The sequence below is a fragment of the Panthera tigris genome, chromosome B1 (genome assembly GCF_018350195.1).
Source record: "Panthera tigris isolate Pti1 chromosome B1, P.tigris_Pti1_mat1.1, whole genome shotgun sequence".
In the NCBI taxonomy this organism is placed as follows: domain Eukaryota; kingdom Metazoa; phylum Chordata; class Mammalia; order Carnivora; family Felidae; genus Panthera; species Panthera tigris.
In genome coordinates this window covers 190,325,007-190,347,942 of record NC_056663.1, presented here as the reverse complement: position 1 = coordinate 190,347,942, position 22,936 = coordinate 190,325,007, and the positions used below count along the sequence as shown (strand labels likewise).

The window sequence follows — 22,936 nt, the reverse complement described above, 5'->3', positions numbered from 1 at the left end:
GATCACTGAAACCAAAGGTTGGTTCTTTGAAAAGATCAACAAATTTATAAACCTGTCGCTAGACTGACCAAGAAAGAAAAAAAAAGAGAAGATTTAAGTTGTTAAAATCAGGAATAAAGGAGGAGACATCACCATTAACCTTAAAGAAACATAAAAGAGAATCAGAAAATACCATTAAAAATCATACATCAACAAAGTAGATATTCTAAACTAATATAACACTATGTTAGCTACACAGTAATAAAAGTAAAATTTAAAAAAAGAAAAAAAACCTAGATATCCTAGACAAAATGACTAATTTCCTATAAAGGCACACACTACCAAACTGACTCAAAGATGTAAAAGAAAATCTAAATAGATCTGTAATAAATAAAAAAAACCAGTGAATAATTAAAAAACTTGCCACAAAGAATAGCCCAGGGACAGACAGATTTTACTGGTGAATTCTATTAGACATTAAAAAAAAAAAATTAACACAAATGCTTCACAAATTTTAAAAAAGGGAAGAGGAAGGAACACTTCCCAACTCATTCTGTGACAGCAACATTAACCTAATATCAAACTAGACAAGGATATCACAAGAAAAGAAAACTACCAAGCCAAATAAAAACTATCCATTATGAAGAGACACAAAAATCCTAAATGAAATACTAGCAAACAGAATCCAGCAATACATAAAAAAGAACTATATACCAAGAATTTATCCCAAGAATGCAAGGTCAATTCAACATATAAAAACCAATTAGTCACTGTAATATAACATTAATAAAGGACAAAAGCCAAATAATCTCCATAGATGTAGAAAAGCACTTGACAAAATCCAGTAACCATTCATATACAAAACACTAAACAAGCTAGGAACAGAAGAAAACTACCTCAATTTAAGAAAGGGCACCTATGAAAAATCACAGGTAACATCATATTTAATGGTGAAATATCAAAAGCTTTCCCTCTAAGATCAGGAACAAGACACAAGACAAGGATATATATTTTCACCACTTTTATTCATACACTACTCACTATTCACTTTCATTCATATACTAGAGGTTCCAACCAAGGCAATTAGGTAAGAAAAATAAATAAAAGACATTTAGATTGGAAAAGTAGAAGTAAAACTCTGTACATAACAATCTTTTTTAAAAATGTTATTTTAGGGGCGCCTGGGTGGCTCAGTTGGTTAAGCGGCTGACTTCAGCTCAGGTCACGATCTTGCGGTCCGTGAGTTTGAGCCCCGCGTCGGGTTCTGGGCTGATGGCTCAGAGCCTGGAGCCTGCTTCCGATTCTGTGTCTCCCTCTCTCTCTGCCCCTCCCCCATTCATGCTCTGCCTCTCTCTGTCTCAAAAATAAATAAAAAAACTTAAAAAAAAAATTTTTAAATGTTATTTTAATTCTATAGTTAACATACAGTGTTATATTAGTTTCAGGTATGCAACAAAGTGATTCATAATAAAATCTTATATAGATAAATTTCTAAGGAATCCACACACACACAATTTTAGAGATAATAATTAAGTTCAGCAAGACAACAAGAAATCATATAAATAAACAAAAATTAATTTTACTCCTATACAATGGCATTAAACATTTCCAAAATGAAATAAGTAAGAAAGTGATTCCATTTACAACAGGAACAAAGAATAAAATACTCAGAGGAGTAAGTTAACAAAGAAGTGGAAGTTTTGTATGCTAAAAATGATGAAACACACTTTTATTTTTTTTCTTTTTTAAAGTCTTTTTTTATTTTTATTTTTTTAATATATGAAATTTATTGTCAAAAAAAAAAAGAACTGAGAACAAACTGAGGGTTGATGGGGGGTGGGAGGGAGGGGAGGGTGGGTGATGGGCACTGAGGAAGGCACCTGCACCTGTTGGCATGAGCACTGGATGTTGTATGGAAACCAATTTGACAATAAATTTCATATTAAAAAAAATTAAACACTAAAAAAAGAAATAAATAAATAAACATTAAAAAATAAAATAAATAAAAACAAACCAAAAAAAAATGATGAAACTCAAAGACAGCCTAAGTAAATAGAAATTCATCCTATGTTCATGACTGGAAGATGTAATATTGTTAATATGGTAACACCCCACAAAGAGATTCAATACAATCTCTACCAAAATCCCAGATGGCATTTTTGCAGAAATTGGCAGGTTGATCTAAAATGCATAAGGAAATGCAAGGAATCCAGAATAGCCAAAACATCTTGAAAAAAAAGAACTAAATTGAAAGATTAGCACTTCCTGATTTTGAAAATTACTATAAAGTGCAATAATCAAGACAAGGTATTACTAGTATAAGGTTAGACATATAGATGAATGGAGTAGAAATGAGCTCCAAAATAAACCCTTACATCTACAGTCAATTTATTTTTGATAAGAGTATCAAGACAATTCAATGGGGGAAAGAAGTCTTTTCAACAAACGGTACTGGGACAACTGGATATTTACATACAAAATGAAGTTTGATCTCTACCTCATACCCTTTATAGTAATTAACTGAAAATGGATCAAAGACCTAAATAGGGGAGCTAGAACCTTAAAAATCTTAGAAGAAAATATATGTGTAAAACTTCAAAACCTTGGATTAAGGCACCGATTCCTTATGCATGACACCAAAAGCATAAGCAACAAAAGAAAAAAATACACTAGACTTGATCAATATTAAAAACTTTTGTGCTTCAAAGGACACTACCTTTGTGAAGTGAAAGGACAGTCCACTCAATGGGCGTAAATATTTATAAATCATGTCTGATAAGAATCCAGTGTCCACAGCATATAACGAACTCCTACAAATCAGCAATAAAAAAAATGCCCAAATAAAAAATGGCAAATGATTTGAGTAGATAGTTCTCCAAAGAAGATATTACTAATGGCCAATAAGTACATGAAAAAGATGCTTAACATCATTTCCCATGAGGGAAAAAAATGCAAGTCAAAACCACAATGAGATTTCATTTCACACCCAAAAGGATAAAGTGCTCATGAGGATATTAAGAAATCTGAACCCTCAAACACTGCTGGTGAGACTGCAAAATGGTGTAGCCATTTCAGAAAACACACTGGCAGTTCTTCAAAAATGTAAACAAATAATTACCATTATGATCCAGCAAATTCCACTTCAAGGTATATACCCAAGGAAAGTGAAAACATATGTCTAACCAAAAACAAGTGCATGAATGTTCATGGTAGCATTATTTGTAATAGCCAAGAAGTGGAAACAACCCAAATGAACATCAACTGGTGAATGCACGTATCCATACAACAGAGTATTATTCAATCATAAAAAGGAATGAAGAACTGATACCTATTATAAGGATGAACCTTGAAAACATTATGCTAAATGAAGGCTGTACATGGTATGATTCTATTCATATGAAATGTCTAAAACAGACCAATCTATTGAGACAGAGAGTATGTTTAGTGGTTGCCAGAGCCTGAGGGAAGGTAGGAAAAGGATGAGAGAGTGTTAATCTGTTAAGGGGTTTAGGATGATGAAATGTTCAGGAATCGGATAGCAGTGATGGTTGCAAAACTCAGTGAATGAGTACACTAAAACCCACTAAATTGTATACTTTTAAAATAGTTAATTTTATAATATGTGGATTATATCTCAATTAAAAAAAAAACAGAAAGGAATAACTCAGAAAGTGGAACATGACAGATCCAAGTCATAAAGAATCATTCTTAGGCCTTAAGATCAAAACAAGTTCCAACTTTTGCCCAGCTGGATTTCAGAATTGCTATGAATAGTGACCTCCATGTGCGCCCCATTTCCCCAATTCTGAAGAGTGTTTACAACAGTTATCCTATGCCTGTCCCACCACTGTTTGTTGGGTGTGTGTGGGCAGGTAACTTGCCTTTTTACTTAAAAACAAAAAAAAAAACTCCACTTTTTAAAAAAATTGTTTATTCATTTTTTGGAGAGAGAGACCACGAGTGGGTGGAGGGGCAGAGAGAGAGACACAAAGAATCTGAAGTAGGCTCCAGGCTCTGAGCTGTCAGGACAAAGCCCAACTTGGGGATCGAAACCATGAACCTCAAGATGACCTGAGCTGAAGTCGGTCGCTTAACCAACTGAGCCACCCAGGTGCCCCTTAAAGGTCTAAAGAACAAGAGGAACTACATTTGAAGCACTGTACTTAAAGAGCTATACCCAAAGAACCCTGCTTGCACCTGGAACTAAATCAGATCACGAGATAATATGGTAGTAACGGTAAGATTTTTGGAGGTCTTGGGCAAAGATGAGTATATTTTGCAAATAGAGAGAGACGTGAATCACTGGGGACCTAAAGATTTTAACTTCCTTGTATTCACACCTTTGTTTATCACACACTGATAGGTAGCATTATTTACCTAAGAGGAATAGCTGCTCTTGAAAGCAATCTAAGAATATTGATTGTGTTGTCTCAATTATGAGATCATGAATGTGGAAAATATGTCACTAATCCAAAAAAAATTTTTAAAGGCCAGGATGGTGGCATTTTTGTATGCTTTCCCCATCTCCATTTCCCTTCTCTTCATTTTGATAGCTATATTAACAACAGTTAACACCGATTTAGCACTTATAGAACTGACATATACTGATATCATTTAATGACAAGTATCATATCAGTGCAAATAATGATATAGTTAAAAGGGAAGCAAAGTCCTATGGAATCATTTATGGTACACAGTTTTTGCCCTTGCTTTTTATTTTTTCCCAATTTTTTTCTTCTAAACATTTCAATCTACAGAAAAGTTACAATGTACTTCCACAAAATTTTACCTCTATAAATTCAACAACTGTTGACATTTTTTTTAATCATTTGATTTACATATGCACAGGTTATTTAGGGGAGAAGCATTTGAAGATATTATGAATACTTAATATGAAATACTTGAGTAATAAAGAACACTACGATACATAACTATAATGCTTTATCCCTTTCAATAAATTTAACAAAGTGTAATGCCCTCAGCTTTCCAAATTACGTCCTTTATAGCCTTTTTTCTTCCTGATTTCAGTATGCAATCAAGAACTTCATGTTCTAGGGGAGGCTGGGTGGCTTGGTCAGGTGAGCATCCGACTCCTGCTTGGAATTCTCTCTCTCCCTCTCTTTCTACCCCTTCTCTACTCACACATGCACTCGCTGGCTCTCAATAAATAAATAAATAAGACTTAAAAAAAAAAAAAAAAGAACTACATGTTCTATTTGACTATCATGTGTCCCCAGTCTTTTCTCCTGCCTTGTTGTTGTTGTTGCTGTTGTTGTTGTTGTTGTTGTTGTTGTTGTTGTTGTTACTTTCATGCCATTTAGTTTATAACACGTTCCACAATCTGGGTTACATTCCTCACAATTTAGATTCAGATTAATCTTTTTTTTTTTTTTTTTACAGGAATAATATCATAGGTGATATTCCTGCTTGGTGTTATTTTATCATTTGGTCCCCATATCAGTGATGTCATTGATGTCTTGCTTGGTGATATCCAACAAATCTCTCCATTGTGAAGTTACCTTTTCTCCTTTGTAATTAGCAATCTGTGGAGTAATACTTTAATGTGACTATTCTGTTTCCCAACATTCTATATTCAATTGTTTTAGCATCAATTGATGATTCCTGCCAGAATCAATTGTTACACTAAGTGATTGCAAAATGATAATTTTGTAATTCCATTATTCATTCTCTTTTATGTAGCATTATTTTTAAAAAGTGTCTTCTCTTCTGTGACCCTTATCTTTTGTTTTGTTTGTTTTTACCAGTATGGACTCATGGATTGTTTCCTGTTCTCCAATGTTATCATCCATGCCATCACTATTCATTTTAATGTACAACCAGTTCCAAATTTAGCCAAAGGAAACCCCTTCAAGTTGGTCCTGTATCCTTTTGATGTATCACTTATTTGTGGGGACTTGGTGTTTGGCATAAAAGAAGATACTCCATGTCCACTTTCTACTTTTCCTGTCTCTGACTTAGAATCAACCAATATTGCAAATATACTAATTTTTCCTTTTTGTGGTAGAGAGTGCTATTTAGACATCAAGGTCTGGATGTTAAGTGTGGTCACTGCTACTTGTGGTGTCACTGCTTCTAGAATCTTACAGTAGGCAAAGCTAATAAGTACTATACATATATGGATTATATATTTGAATCATGAATTCTCAGATACCTCTAATAACACAGGACTGTTCTTTTTCTTCCCTCATTTAGTATTTCTATTCCTTTCTCTGACAGTAAAGACTCTCCGAATTACTATACCAATACCACCACTGAAAAATGTTTATCCTTAAAATATGTCCCACTGAGATTAAAGTCAGACTGCTAGGTTAATTATTTGAATTAATGTTTTTCCTCTGTTCTGTATTATCAATATGGTATACAGTTAGGTGTATTTGCTTTTTTTGTAGTAGTTGGTACTCAATCACAGGGTTCCCTCCCCCATCCTTGCTGATTTTATTTTTTTAATGTAAAAAATTAACATGTTTCAAAAACAAAACTATACAAGATAGGCTTTACTTATTTTCCTTTATTTTCCACCACTCCCAAAGTAACCAATTTCATTAGTTTCTAGTTTATCCTTTTGTTTTTGCATAAAAATAAACAGATTAATGTATTCTTCCCTCTTACTTCTTAAAAGTGAATATGTTACATACAATATGTGGTATATTTTTTCTTTTAAAAATATATACCCAGGGAATTAATCTTTTTTTTTTTTTTTTTTTTTTTTTTTTTGAGAGAGAGAGAGAGAGGGAAAGTACATGCACAAGTGTAAGCAGGGGAGCATCAGAGGGAGAGGGAGAGAGAATCTCAGGCAGGCTCCGTGCTCAGCACAGAGCCCACCTTGCATGACCCTGAGATCATGACCTGAGGCAAAACCAAGAGTTGGCTCCTCAACAGGTGCCCCTGGGTGCCCCTGGGAATTAATCATTCTTATCAGTTCAGGGACGTTCTTCATTCTCTAGCTCTATGTCTATCTAGCCACTATATGTTTCTACCACAGAATAGTCAACATGTGGATGGCATGTAACTGATTTCTAATACGTCACTATTATAAAACACTGAAATGAAGAATTTTGTGCATATTGTCAAACAAATATGTTCAGGTAAATTCTAAAAAGTGGGATTACTGGAATAAAGGGTAAATTCATATGTAGTTTTTTTTTTTTTTTTGAGAGACAGAGAGAGAGAGAGAGAGAGAGAGAGAGCGCGCATGCAAACGTGTGTGTGAGCAAGGGAGGGGCAGAGGGAGAGAGTAAGAATCTTAAACAGGCTCCCTGTCCAGCACTGAGTCCCATGCGTGGCTTGGTCTCACGACTGTGAGGTCATGACCAGAGTCAAAATCAAGAGTCAGATGCTTAAGTGACTCACCCACTCAGGTGCCCACATATGTAGTTTTAATAGATATTGCCTAATACTGTTTGTAGGAAGTGTATCATTTTGTGCTTCCCATGTCAACGGATAAAAGTGATTGTTTCATAGGTTCCCTAACAGAGTGCTGTAAGACTTTTGAATTTTGGCCAATCTAACAGAAGAGAAATGGTAACTCACTATTGTTTTAATTTGCAGTTCTATTATAAATTCAAGGGCCATTTGAATGTCTTATTTTTCTGTGTGTAATACTCTGCTCATGCCTTTGGTCAAATTTCTATTGGGTGTGTGGTCTTTCTTTCCCCCCTCTTAATTTAAAAAACTTACTTATGTAATAGGGAGATTAACTCTTTGTGACACATTTTGCAAATATTTTCTGTCTTTTTTTTTAATTCTTTTTTACTTCATTAAAAAAATTTTTTTAATGTTTATTTGTGTGAGAAAGAGTGTGTGAGAAAGAGAAAGAGAGAGAATGCATGAGCAGTGGAGGGGCAGAGAGAGAGGGAAACACAGACTCCAAAGCAACTTCCAGTCTCTGAGCTATCAGCACAGATCCCAATGCAGGGCTTGAACTCATAAACTGGGAGATCATGACCTGAGCTGAAGTTGGACACTTAACTGACTGAGCCACCCAGGCACCCCTGTCTTTGTCTTTCAACTTTGACTATGGAGCTTTCTTCCTGGGTAAATTATTTTTTTCTTTCTTAATATAAATGACTCTTAAATGTAGTCAGTATTTTATTTTATGACATTCAGACTTTAAGTAATAGATAGAAATCCTTTGCCCTTCATCCAGGTTATAATAGAATTAATGGATCCTTTCTTACAGTATAAAATGGTTATTTTATATTTAAATCTCTTATATCTTGTTTTTAGAAAAAGAAAGGGAGTGGGGGAGGGGAGCAGAAGGGAGAGGGGGAGAGAAGGGGGGGGGAGAGAGAGAGAGAGAGAGAGAGAGAGAGAGAGAGAGAGAGAGGATATTAAGCAAGCTTGCACATTCAGCACAGAGCCCAATGTGAGGCCTGATCCCATGACCCTGGGATTATGACCTGAGCCAAAATCAAGAATTGGATGCTCAACCAACTGAGCCACCCAGGCACGCCAAAGACACTTTGTTTTAACAACTGCTGCTCAACAGTGTACTGGAGGTTCCAGTTAGAGAAATTGACAAAATAGGCAAAAAAAAAAAAAAAAAAGAAAAGAAAAGGAAAGAAAGAAAGAAAGAAAGAAAGAAAGAAAGAAAGAAAGAAAGAAAGAAAATAGAAAAGTAAAGGACATACAAGCTGGGAAGGAAGAGCTGAAACAATGTCTCTTCACAGATGGCGTGATCCTATACAGAGTAAATCCCAAAGAATTCACACACAAAAAAACTACAAGAGTTAAAAAGTGAATGCAGCAAAGTTGAATACCAAATCAAATAAACACACAAGAAACCCAATAGAGTTTCTATACAAAAATCAATGAACCATCCAAAATGGAAATTTAGAAAACAGTACCATTTACAAAGGATCCAAATACATAAGAATATATTTAACAAAGAAAAACAAAGACTTATACCTGGAAAACTTCAAAACACTTTTGAAAAAAATTAAAGATGACCTGAATAAACAAAAAGACATCAAGTCTGTGAATTGGAAGACTTAACATTATTAAGATGGCAACACTGGGACACCTGGGTGGCTCAGTTGGTTGGGTGTCCCACTTAGGCTCAGGTCATGATCTCACAGCTTGTGGGTTTGAGCCCCGCTTCGGACTCTGTGCTGACAGCTCAGAGCCTGGAGCCTGCTTCGGATTCTGTGTCTCCCTCTCTCTCTCTGCCCCTCCCCCACTTGTGCGCGCTCTCTCAAAAATAATAAACATTTAAAAAAAAATTAAAAAAAAAAAGATGGCAATACTATCCAGTGCCATCTACATACTCAATGCAATAAAATGTATTCAACATACATGAAGTATGGATCTAATTTTATCTTTTTCCAGTTGGTTTTCAAGCTGTCCTAAGACCATTTATTAAACAGTCCATCATTTCCCCCACTATTTGTAAAGACATTTGCATCATATGAACTTCCTTGGGTATTTGGGTCTATTTCTCAACAAGATTGCTTGTCCATTCAGGTGATAGGACTACAATTTTAATTATACAGGTTTTAATGCTTGGAAGACACAGTGCCAGCACTTAAAAAAATATATATATATTCTTGTATATTTATATTCCATATGTTAGCTTCAAGGAAAGATGGGGTGTTGGGAGGGGAAGAGAACTTTCTAAAGGAATCATATGAAATTTATATATTAATTTAGGGAAAAATGAAGTTATTTGGGTTTATTCCAAAGCATTTTGTCTTTTTTTTTTTTTTGCTATTGTAAATGGTATTATATCATCTGATTATATGTATATAAAACCCACTGATTGTTCATTTTATGTATCGTGACACTGTACTGAATTGTTTTACTGTCTGAGTTAGTATTATCATTACTCTTGGTTTTCTATTATCATTTGCAAAGAGAACTAGTTGTATTTCTTCTTTACCAATTTGTAGAAATCTAAAGCAGTTCTCTCTTGTCTAATTGTCCACACCTCTAATACAATGTTAAATACATAGTTGAGACTGAGAACAGTCCTGTCTTGTTCCAATTTAATGGGAATGCTAACACTGTTTCCACACTAAATATTACGCTGTATTTAAACTAGGGTATATACACTGAGATACCACCTCACACCAGTCAGAGTGGCTAAAATGAACAAATCAGGAAACAACAGATGCTGGCGATGATGCGGAGAAACGGCAACCCTCTTGCACTGTTGGTGAAAATGCAAATTGGTGCAGCCGCTCTGGAACAGTGTACAGGTTCCTCAAAAAATTAAAAACCGAACTACCCTACGGCCCAGCAATGGCACTACTAGGAATTTATCCAAGGGATACAGGAGTGCTGGTTCTCATAGGGGCACATGTATTCCAATATTTATAGCAGCACTTTCAACAATAGCCAAATTATGGGAAGAGCCTAAATGCCCATCAACAGATGAATGGATAAAGAAGATGTGGTTTATATATGCAATGGAATACTACTTGGCAATGAGAAAGAATGAAATCATGCCATTTGCAGCAACATGGATGGAACTGGAAGGTATTATGCTGAATAAAATAAGTCAGTCAGAAAAGGACAGATATCATGTTTTCACTCTATATGGATCTTGAGAAACTTAACAGAAGACCATGGGGGAAGGGAAGGGGGAAAAAATAGTTACCAACAGAGAGGGAGGGAGGCAAACCATAAGAGACTCTTAATACAGAGAACAAACTGAGGGTGGGTAGGGGGTGGGGGAGAGGGGAAAATGGGTGATGGGCACTGAGGAAGGCACTTGTTGGGATGACCACTGGGTGTTGTATGTAAGTGATGAACCATGGGAATCTACCCCAAAAACGAAGAACATACTTTACACACTATATATTAGCCAATTTGGCAACAAATTATATTTAAAAAAATAAAAAATAAATAAAACTAGGGTATATGTGTTTTATTTAAGAAATATGCATCAACTCCTTTTTTATTGATTATTTTTATCATGAACACAGGTTGCATTCTGCCAAAGGTCTTATCAGCATCAGTGGAGATGAACTTTATTTTTTGTTCCTTCTTAGATTAATAGGTTATTTATATTAATAGATTTCCTAAAATGGAACCATTCCTGCATTATTGGAACACATCTCATTGGATCATGAAGTATTATTTTCTTACTGTAGCATAGAATTCTATCTGATGTTTTTGTAGTGATGTGAGACTGTTCTGTAGTTGTACAGATGTTAAATATCTTTATGAGATTTTTATATAGATCAACTTCATAGTCATGTTAAAATAATTAGAGTACTTTCTTTTTTTATGTTCTGGAAAAATTTATAGAGCATTGAAATTGGCTAATCTTAGGTTTGGTAAAATAAAATTTTCAAATCTTCTGGGCTTGGTGCTTTTGTTTGTTTGTTTTTTTAAAGAATGCTGCCATCATCATCATTATTATTTTAGAGACAGCAAGCATGTGAGTGGGGTGGAGAAAGAAAGACAGAATCTTAAGCAGACTCCACATCAATGCAGGGCTTGATCTCACACCCCTGAGATCATGACCTGAGCTGAAATCAAGAGTCAGACATTTAACCAACTGAGTCATCCAGGTGCACCACTGTTGAACTTTTTGATACATTTTCTAACTTAAAAAGAAAAAAAAAAAAAAAAAGAGGCTTGTTTAAGCTTTCTATCTCCTCTGAAAGAAATCTATTTATCTCTTCTGAGATAAGAATTCTGGTAAACTGGATTTTCCTATGTAATTACCCATTTCATCTACATGGTAGAAAATAGAATCAACAATTTTGTTTTCTTCCCTTACACCTTAAAGTTAAGAGAATATTTATACTGTAGTGGACAGGACTTTAAAATTTTTTGTTATTTAGTTCTATCTTTATAGTATGATAGAAAACCTTTTTATGTGTTGCTTCTGATTTATAGAACTATTTTAGGATTCTTTTTGACTTAGTATATCAATTTTTTGGTGAACATTCTCTGTACACTGGAGAAGAAAGTATATTATATGCTATCTAGGATAGAGTTCAATACATACCCACAAACTATCCCTTACTATTCTTTTAGGTCTTCTGTCCCTTTATTTTAAATTCACTTCACCTATCTTGGACTAAATACTCCCATATGTTTGTTCTTTTCTCTGAATTTTCTGTAAGTTTCTGCTTTATGAAGATGTTTGCTATGTTATTTGGTACTTAGATACTCATGTTATGATCTTTAATAAAGTCTTTTGTCCTCAAGTTAAGACCACCAATGTAATTTGGTATGTAACAGAAATATTTTGAGAACTTCGTATTTAATCACACAAAATATTTTTTAAAATGTCTAGCCCAAGGATTAAAATTTCATAAATTGAAAAAAAATTATTCCTTCATCAAGGACACTCTTAAGTGTAATGGTCCTTTTTTTACTATAATGTGTGTGGTACTGAAGAACCCAAGTTTTGCCTCCCTCCCTCTCTGTAACTATTTTTTTTCCCTTCCACAGAGCCTGCTACTAGCTTGATTCATGCTAAGGATCCAGCAATTTATGCAACGTTGTTTTTGTACCATCAGTGGAGATGTCAACAGAGCAAAGTGGCAAATAACAACTTAGAATTATTAAAAAAAAAAAAAAAAGTTTTGACCTTGCAGATTCCTTGAATGAGTCTCAGGGACCCCAGGGTTCCATGCATCACACTTGGAGAACCATCACTCTACAAAAACCCAATACATTTTTATCCCATAATAAATAGTATACTGGAAGGCAATATACAAGACTGGATGGAAGTACATCTTTGTGGTCAGATACACCTGGAAGCAAATTTAAGCTGTGTTGATTACAGGCTGTGAAACTTTGGGCAAGTAACTTTAGAAGCCATAATTTCATTATCTGTAAAGTGATTCTACTAACAGCATCTAAAGGAATTGCTTCAAGGATTAAATGAACGAATATATAGTGTATATCCAGTGCCTATCACATAGATCTCAAAAAGCATTAGCTTTTTAAAATTATTTAATTAAAATTATTATTTAATTATTTGATTTTTATATAATACATCTATTTTCTAATAATCGCTATCAGGAGAAGAAAAAAATCAAAGATAGTAATTTGGGTAGTTTCTCTAAATCAAAAGTTTAAAAAATAAGCAAAACCTATGAAGCATTAAATTCCTAAAATTTTAGAATATAAGATTTCAGATACTGGCTGTGACATTTTAATTTTAAAGACTTTTTAAAATATTGACCTTTTAACCTTGTCTGTCTTCTCTATCTTTGCATTCTATTTCACTAATTTTGTTAACATCTTCATTTGCCTTTGTCCAACTTATTTAGGGTTACCCTTTTTGTTTTAACTCCTTCAGTTAGATATATGGTTCACCCATTAATTTTTTTTTCCTAGTATAAGAATTTAAGTTTATAAATTTCCTTTTACCAAATCAGCTTGTCCAATAAGTTTGCAAATATCTTTTGAATATCATCCAGAGCTAAATATATCCTAATAGGTATTAGTTCTTCTTTATCCCCTGAATTACTTAGGAATGTCTTAAAATTTATATATATATAAATATAAATATATTATATAAATATAATATATATAAATATATATAATATATATATATATTTGTTTAAAGTTATCTTTTTGTTACTGATTGCCATCTTAATTGAACTGTATCAAGGAATATGGTCTGTATGATATCAGTTTTACTTGTGGATAATTTCTTTTTTTTTTTTTTTTTTTTTAAATTTTTTTTTCAACGTTTTTTATTTTTATTTTTGGGACAGAGAGAGACAGAGCATGAACGGGGGAGGGGCAGAGAGAGAGGGAGACACAGAATCGGAAACAGGCTCCAGGCTCCGAGCCATCAGCCCAGAGCCTGACGCGGGGCTCGAACTCACGGTCCGCGAGATCGTGACCTGGCTGAAGTCGGACGCTTAACCGACTGCGCCACCCAGGTGCCCCGGATAATTTCTTAATGTACAGAATGCAGTCAATTTTTATAAAATTTCAAGTACACTTAAAAAATGTTTACAATGTTTTCTCTGTCTACCAACTTGATGATGGTTGGGTTCAGGGTTCTATATATGGCTAGTAGCTCAAACTTGTTAACTATGTTGTTCAAATATTCTTTCTTCTCATTAGTTTTAAGTCTGTTTGACCTAAGACAAACTTTCCCTCTATGATGTTCTTCTATATTTAATAACTTCTTCATCTTTTCAAGCTATGTTATTCTGGTATACATACTCATAATTGAACAATACCTTTTATCATCATATAAAACTCCTATTAATTTTTAATACTGCTCTTTGACTTTATAAATCATTATATTTGATGTTAATATGTTGTTACATGTATCTGGTCAGGCTATCACCTTTTCAAGGACCTTTTATGAAAAACATATAGGTGGATTTGAATTTTTATTCTACCTGATCACCTATGTTTTAATTAGAGAGCTCATACTCTCTTTAGATAACTAATATTTCCATTTATTTCTATTTTTTGCTTTTAAAGGCCCCAGTTTTTCTTTTGAAATTATTTTTTTCCGTATGATTTCCTCTCTTCGATTATTGCTTTGAAACTAGTATCTCTAGATCTATTATTACTTAGCCCAGAAATTTTCACATGCATATTTTCCCTTGTCAAAGCCTAAAGTCATTAAATATATCTGACCTATTAAAAGCTCTGTACAATGCTTTACTGTCACACCACTCTAGGCTTACATGTTCTCATTGTCAGGTATTACAGCATCTTTAATGCCACAGGTAAATATTACTTTTATTATTTTATGCAATTAGGTTTTCTTGAGATTAACTTCAATGATTATCAATTTTTAATTTCATTCCTCTTTGCATCTCAGACTTTCTTTCCAAGATTGTTTTGTTTCTTCCTCAAGTATAAACCTGAGGCTTTTTTGTTTTGTTTTTCTGTACTTTTTAATTTTTTTTTTTTTTTAAATGAGAGCAAGCGTGAGTGGGGGAGGAGCAGAGAGAGAAAGGGAGAGGATCTAAAGCAGGCTCTGCACTGACAGCAGAGAGCCCAATGCAGGGCTCGAACTCAGGAACCATGAGATCATGACCTGAGCTGATGTCCGAGGCTCAACCGATAGCGCCACACAGGCGCCCCTGTTGTATTTTGTTTTTAAAGAGGAAGTCTGTTAAAAGTAAAGCCTCTATTTTCTTTTTAACCTGCAAGTAAATCTGTTCCTTGAAAGACCTTTTACCAGAATATAAAATGCTAAATTGATAGCCATTTTCTTTTGTAGGGGATCATTTTGCTTAGAAATCAGCTGTCAGTCTATGTTTGTAAGTAGTCCTTTAGTTCTAGCTGTTTTCAAGATTTTCTCTTTTTCTTTGGTCTTGTTTTCCTTTCTTTCTTTCTTTCTTTCTTTCTTTCTTTCTTTCTTTCTTTCTTTCTTTCTTTCTCTTTCTTTCTTTCATTAAGTTTATTCATTTTGAGAGAGAGAGCATGCAAGTGGGAAAAGGGCAGAAAAAGAAGGAGACAGGGAGAGAAAGAATCCCAAGCAGGCTCCAATGCTGTCAGCACAGAGCCCCACGCAGGGCTTGAACTCACAAACTGAGATCATGACCTGAGCCGAAATCAAGAGCTGGCTGCTTAACCAGCTGAGCCACCCAGGCGCCCTAATCTTCAGTCTTCTTTAACTAGGTCTGATGTGAATTTATTTCCTTTCATCCTGTTAGGTAACACTAGCATCCCTGAATATAATGATTCATATAAATTCTAAAAAATTCTTAGGCAGTATCTTTTTGAATACTGACCCTATTAAATTCTATTTATAATCTCCACCCAAAACTCTGATTAACTAACAACAGTTCATCTCACTATATCCTCCATGTCTCTCTTAGCATCTTCCACATTTTTCATGTCTTTGCTGCATTGTTTTTTGTGGCTTCTTCAGATCTTCCCAATTATCAATTACCCTCACTATATATAACTGGCTGTTTAAAACTCTCATTAAATTTTTAATTTCTATTATTTTACTCTTCACTTTTAGATATTCTATTTGGTTATTTTTTCATATATGTTGGATAGTTTTGATAGTCTCTTTTACTCATGTTTTTAATTTTTAACTTTGTATTTCTTTAAATAAAGTATACTCTTTTTATACTTTTATCTTTTAATTACAAAATCCACAGTTTCTGAAGGCTTGGTCCTATTTTTTTACTGTTTTTGCCAATTACTGCAAACAATGACTTGTTTACTTGTGTGTTTTATGATTTGTTTATTTTGCGAGGAATGAGTTCATTTTTAAAATAACTTCATATTGAGACTGTTTAGAGATTTAAGTTTTGGATATGTTGTTAGAGTCTGTGCCTTTGGTTCTTCCAGGTGCCTGGAGGAGCTACCAAACCAAGATAATTAAAAAAAAAAATTTTTTTTAATGCAGTAAAACACACATAAAATTTGCCATCCTAACAATTTCTTTTATAATTTTTTTGAGAGGGAGTGCAGGGATGTCAGCGGGAGAGGGGCAGAGGGAGAGAGAGAATCCCAAGCAGGCTCTGCACTAACTGCAGATGTGGGGCTCGAACTCATGAACCATGAGATCATGACCCGAACTGAAATCAAGAGTCGGACACTTAACTGACAGCCACCCAGGCGCCCGTACATCCTAACAACTTAAAATGTACAGTCCAGTGGTATTACATACATTCACAATGTTGTGCAACCATCACCACCATCCATCTCCATACCTCTTTTCATCTCATAAAACGAAAACTCCACACCCATTAAACAACCACTCATTACTCCCCTTTACCCCTGGCAACCAAGACTCTACTTTCTATGATTTTGACTACTCCAAGTACTTCCTATAAGCAGAAGCATACAGTATGTGTCTCTCTGTGACCAGCTTATTTTACTTGGTGTAATGTCCTCAAGGTTCCTCCATGTTACACCATCTGTCAGAATTTCCTTCCTTTTCAGACTAAATAATATTCCATTATCTGTATACACCAAATTTGCTTATCCATTCATCTGTCCATGGATACTTGAGTTGTTTCTAACCCAGGATGATTTTAAATTAAATTCTAGAATTATGAATTAGTATGAATTCAGATTCCTAAACCCTGTGTCAAATAGTCAATGGCTCTAGTCAAGGAGATTTTCTCCTTTGGGATACAGATATATGTTTTTATTTTCTATCTACTTTAACTTTTGTTTTTCAGTCTAGTATTTTTTACTGTTCCTTAATGAGAGTTTCATATTTCTAGTCTTTTCTACTTCTAGAAACAAATCAGATCAGACAAATTTCCATTCATATGGAATTTTCAAAATACCTTTTTTTCAAAATAATTTTAAAATTAGTGGTTTGTTAAATACCAACCATCCACGTGCCTTATTTTTAAAAGACATAACTCATGTAAAGGTCCAAAAGTATCTCTTTAGATAATATAAACACACTAAAGTGACTTATGAAATCTACCTTCAATAATTGGAAGTTTAATGATATAGTGAAACACTTAAACTTCCTATGGGACCACTATGAACAGCTCTAACCCTGTGGGAAAAATTTAAAAGTAGAATATAAGCAAAAGACTTAATGATTTTTCAATGCTGTCGTGATCTCATGAAAATTCCTGGAGATTCAGTATTGAATTCTCATAGGAAAAGGTAAAGATGGCTAAATCCTTACAGGAAAACCCTCCTTGGGGCAGTTACTCGCCCTGATAAAAAGTAACTCTGATACCTTTCTGGTAGGTCTCTATGTTCCAATGCAAAATAAGGCCTAAAAAATCTACAACAACAATTAAACTGAAAATCAGATTAAGAAAAAGAATCCATGATATGCTTTCATAATATTTTCTTCCTTAAAAAAAGCCATTCAGTAGATGGTATCAGAGAATAAAAGAGTTGTTTATATTCCATGCCTTTTAAAAAGTTAACATCAACTGGTTCTTTCAGAAGATCAATAAATTTGATAACCCCTAGCTAGAATACCAAGATAGAAAGGGAAGACACAAATTAAAAATACAGAAACATAAAAAAATAAAACATTACAAAAATTTTAAAAAGGGGGTGCCTGGGTGGCTCAGTCAGTTAAGTGTCTGACTTTGGCTCAGGTCATGATCTCATGATTCGTGGGTTCAAGCCCTGCATCTGGCTCTGTGCTGACAGCTCAGAGCCTGGAGCCTGCTTCAGATTCTGTGTCTCCCTCTCTCTCTGACCCTCTCCCACTCATGCTCGGTCTGTGTCTCTCTCTGTCTCTCTCTCTCTCTCAAGAAAGAAATAAAACATAAAAAAAAATTTCAAAAACAGACATGAAAAAACAGTCATCACTATTTATCTCATGGACATTAAAAGGGTAATAAAGGAATAGGAATACTATGAATAACTTTGTAGCCAGAAATTTGATAACCTACATGAAACAGACCAATTCCTTAAAAGACATCATCTACTAAAACACTAACAACAAATGCTTGTGAGGATATGGAAAAACAGGAATTCTCATTCATTGTTGGTGGGAGTGTAAAATGGTACAGTCTGGCAGTTTTTTACAAAGCTCGACAGTTTTGCTAAGATCCAGGAATTGCAGTCCTAGGATTTTACCCACATAAGTTGAAAACTTATATCCACATATAAACCTGTGACTGTTTAATAACATCTTTATTTATAATTGCTAAAAACTGGAGGCAACCAAAATGTCCTTCAACAGGTAAATGGATAATCAAACTGTGGTACATCAACAGCATGGAATATCATTCAGTAATGAAAAGAAATCAGCTATCAAGCTACAAACACACAGAGAAACCTTAAATGCAAATTGCTAAATGAAAGGCGTGAATCTAAAAAGTTAGTATCTAAAAAGACTACATGCTATATGATTCCAACTATATGGCATTCTGGAAAAGGCAAAACTACAGAGACAGTAAAAAGATCAGTGTTTGACACAGGCTGCAGGCATGGGGTAAAGGGATGAATAGGTAGAGTACAGAGGATTTTTAGGGCAATTGTGTATGACACTGTAACAGGTGGATACATGAAACTACATTTGGCAACACCCACACAACTTTACAACACATACAGAGTGAGACTAATATAAACTCTGGCCTTTATCTAATAATAATGTATCAATACTATTTATCAACTGTAATAGATGCACCACACCAGCAAAAGATGATAGATAATAGGGGAAACTGGGTAGAGGGAGGGCAGAATATGGGAACGCTGTATATCTGCTCCATTTGTCTGTAAACCTAAAACTGCTCTAAAAAACAATCAATTTATTTCTTATTACTTATTTATAAATAAATAATTATTTATTGTTAATTTAAAAAAAAAAACAAAAAATCAGATTAATTGAAACATCTACTTGATGTCACATACTTTTCTTCCTCTAACAAACTATGCAGTAGATGGCACCAGAGTTCCTCTAGAATAAAGAATTATAAGATGTATTGTACTATTCATAATGCTTAGTCTTGATGTTGTTGATACATGCTTTGAGATTGTATTTATTCATTGAATAATATAATTGACATAAAAAAGATGTGTTAGAGACAGCTAAATTTAGGTGCAAATTATATCATCCCAGAAGTAAATAATCATGGAAATCTAGGAATGCGGATCTGAATTATGGAGCAACAGTAATTCTACATTATGGGTAAATAAAAAAGGTGCTATATTAAGCTATTTAAAAACCAAATTCCAACTCACATTTTGACAACAATATAGCACACCCATTTGACACTTCTTGACTAATGGTGAGCAAGTCTCATTAGTAAATTGTCTCTCTCCACAGACTAAAAGCACTCACTAAATATGGCATCAAGGCATTTTAGAATTCATTTTCTCCTCAGACTGGGACAGAAAACAAGCATTATGTCTTTCTAAAAAGCAGAGGGTGAAACCATGTTAATTACCCACGAAGCAACTATTGTCTGTCCACACCCTGGCATTCAAACTGACATAGTCAATATGCAGTTTTGTGGAGCAAATGAAGTAGATTTGACTTATAAAACACAACCTCTTCTCCCACCTTAATTTATATCATTTTAAAGTGATATTATACAGGAGCCCAGCTATGATGTACTTTACCCACTAGTGGAACCACTGCTACTTTGGTGGGGATAGGAGAGAAGAGATAGAGGGTAAGAAGGAATCAAAGAATTATCTGGATACAAGAGTAAAATATATTCTTATTTTTCCAAATTTAGAATTCAATTTTCAGAAAACAAATTATCAACGATGGCAGCATGTGGCTAAAATGGTAACATAAAGAAGTACACTATATTTTAATTACCAATATGGTCTTCTCTACACTGGAGAATTACTGTTTAACATTTATTTCCAAGAAAAAAAATATTACTCAGTGTTCCCATCAAATTAATCAATAGTTTTTGGAACACAGTTTAACTGCAGCTGTGGAACTATAGAAATAGAATGAGATTAAGTCTGAGTACACAGTAACTGAAAACCAATCTTGGAAGTGAATCCTGTGAAAGTCTACTAAACATTACCAGTGAATACAAAATTATGGACACTGATGCACCTCTGTTTTTTCCAGAATAAATGTGTTAATCTTATAAGAGTAAACTATCGTCACCTACATCTTGGGAAATATACCTTGGACAATATGTAGCATAGTGACTCTCAATCTTTTATATTAATTCTCTAATTTAATTCAAAGCCATGTCAATAAATTGTATTGTCTGACAAATTTTATGAAGAAACAGTAGTATCAACTTGAATCAAATATAAAGGAGACTTCTGTTTGGCTTACAATCTTATTACAAGTAAATATATGACTTTTACCAACTTTCAGGACCATTAGACTTCAGTCTCCATCAGGCTGAGAGACAAAAATCTAATCCAACCTCATAATTTTATAGAGAAGGAAATGAAAATCCAGAAAGATCAAATCAAGAGACAGTGGCAGGCTTTAGAACTACAGTTTCCTAATCTTCCAAACTGTACTCTTTACCTAACCACATCGTCTTACTTATAAAAACAGTAAATACAAGTATCACTCCTTATTCAAATTTATTTGGTTCTTGAAATTAAAGAGCAAGTTCAGGTTGCAGTTATTTGAACTTATTTGATTCTGAGTCTTCAATAGAGAGAAATTTATTTGAAAATTTATCTGAATTTATTCAATTCCTGGGGGTTCAAATAAAGAAAATGTATTTTATAAGAAGATGGGGAAGAAAAAAATCCATCCCTTTCCTTTTTGTGCACGTGTTTCTAATTCTATCCAAGTCTCAGGAGTTATAGTCACTGAAATGTCTCTACTATTCTTAGGGTAATATTTAGTTTAATTAGAGAAGAAGACTGTAGTTTCCCCTCAACTCCAAACCTCCCTTCACATGCAATATTATAGAAGGTTCCTAATTACCATCTGCAGAAATATAGACAATACATTAAGTAGATTAAACTGAACAAATATGTTATAAATCAACATGCTCAGTATGCATGGGTCAATTTACATGATTTTATAATAATCTCATAATTCATTATATAAATTTTATAATCATATATAATTTACATATAGGGTTAAACAATTTCTAAATATGTGATAACCTTTCAATCTCCTTAAACAATTCAGAGGTATTCATCCTTGTTTTAGGTTGGGTCTCTATTCCTCACATGTATTTCTTAATGCCAAATTAACAATGCTGTGGGATAATATTCTAATCATTTTAAAGTTTTTCAAATTTTCCCAACACTCTACTGCAATTGTTTTCCTAGCATGTTGTAACACACTTCCACTACTACATATACTTCAACAAGCTCTAGCATCCATACTATACCAAACAACTAGGAAAAAATATTTAAAAAGGAGCATCTATTAACAATGGAATGTTATCTTCTGGCATCACTGCACTGTATTATCAAGAAAAGATAATTACTCAATATAAAGATTAGTATTAATATATCTAACCATTTAAGAATTTGTAAGAGAATTTAAGAACATGGTTAACCAAATCTCTCAGATTAAAAAAAAAAAAACCAACACCTGAATTTCATTAATGATTTCATCCTTACTTTAGCTAAAATCTCTTGCGATAGAAGCAATAAATGGGAAAACCTCACAGACTTAGATTTCCCTTCCCTTTCCTAATCATTCTCCAGGAAAAGATATTAACAAATATTACACTTATAAGACCAGAGGACAAACAGCAGCACACACTCTTGCGCACTCCATTAAAAGGTATAGCTAAGACATATAAAAAGGAAATTTCTAGGTTGCTATATTAATTTTCAATTTATCCATTGATAAGCCTAGCTATATACTTCTCAAATAAGAAAAAGAACTAAAGACTGACAAAGTGAAACAAAGTCTGGTCTAGTCTTATATAAAGCATAGAAGCAGCCAGGAGAGTCCTCTGACCTGGGTTTCACATTTACAAATTTGCCACACATTAAAATTTTAATATCATCTTCAAATGAGGTTATATATTTTTATATGACAGGACTAAAAAAAAGGCTTTCATCTTACAACTTCAAATTTCCATTCCTAGAAATTACAAAACAATACTGGATATTACAAATTAATACTTTTTATACACCTAATAATGACACTGTAAATATAATAATTTCATTTCATTTCATAAATGTGTTTAAGGCTTAATTTATTACACAAAACATTTAAAATGCATGATAGATGGTATAACCCACCTGAAATAAGTAAAGTTGCTAAGCCTCTCTCAACTTTTCAGAGATTCCCCTTTTTATTTTCTTAGTCTTAAGCTTACTTTCATCTGTCTAGTTTCTTTAGCTCCCACATGGAAGATTAAAACTATGTCTTCAACCTCACAAGGCTGGATGGATTAGTAGATACAAAGGCACTTCAACAAGGTTAAAGCACTAGTCAAACACAAGACATCACTAATGACCTGATAAATGACTTGTAACCAGAATGTTTAAGAATATGTACAAATCAATAATAGAGAGTAAATAACCCAAACAAAAAATGGGCAAACGACTTAAATAGATCTTTTAACAAAAGAAAATATACAAACTGCCTATAAGAACTTGAAAAGGCACTCAACATCATTAGTTATCAGGGAAATGCGAT

General features: G+C 33.8%; 1 protein-coding gene and 1 long non-coding RNA gene across 13 annotated transcripts in view; one reads left to right on the top strand and one right to left on the bottom strand.

Annotated features, from left to right (window-relative positions):
- LOC122238111 overlaps positions 1–12,920 on the top strand; it is a 68,917-nt gene extending 55,997 nt beyond the window's left edge. Inside the window, exon 3 of the long non-coding RNA XR_006217073.1 lies at positions 12,409–12,920. This is a non-coding gene — a long non-coding RNA (uncharacterized LOC122238111). The remainder of the gene's footprint in view (positions 1–12,408) is intronic.
- Positions 1–22,936, bottom strand: part of LCORL (ligand dependent nuclear receptor corepressor like) — a 167,173-nt gene that overhangs the window by 64,430 nt on the left and 79,807 nt on the right. The gene's annotated exons all lie outside the window — the stretch shown is intronic.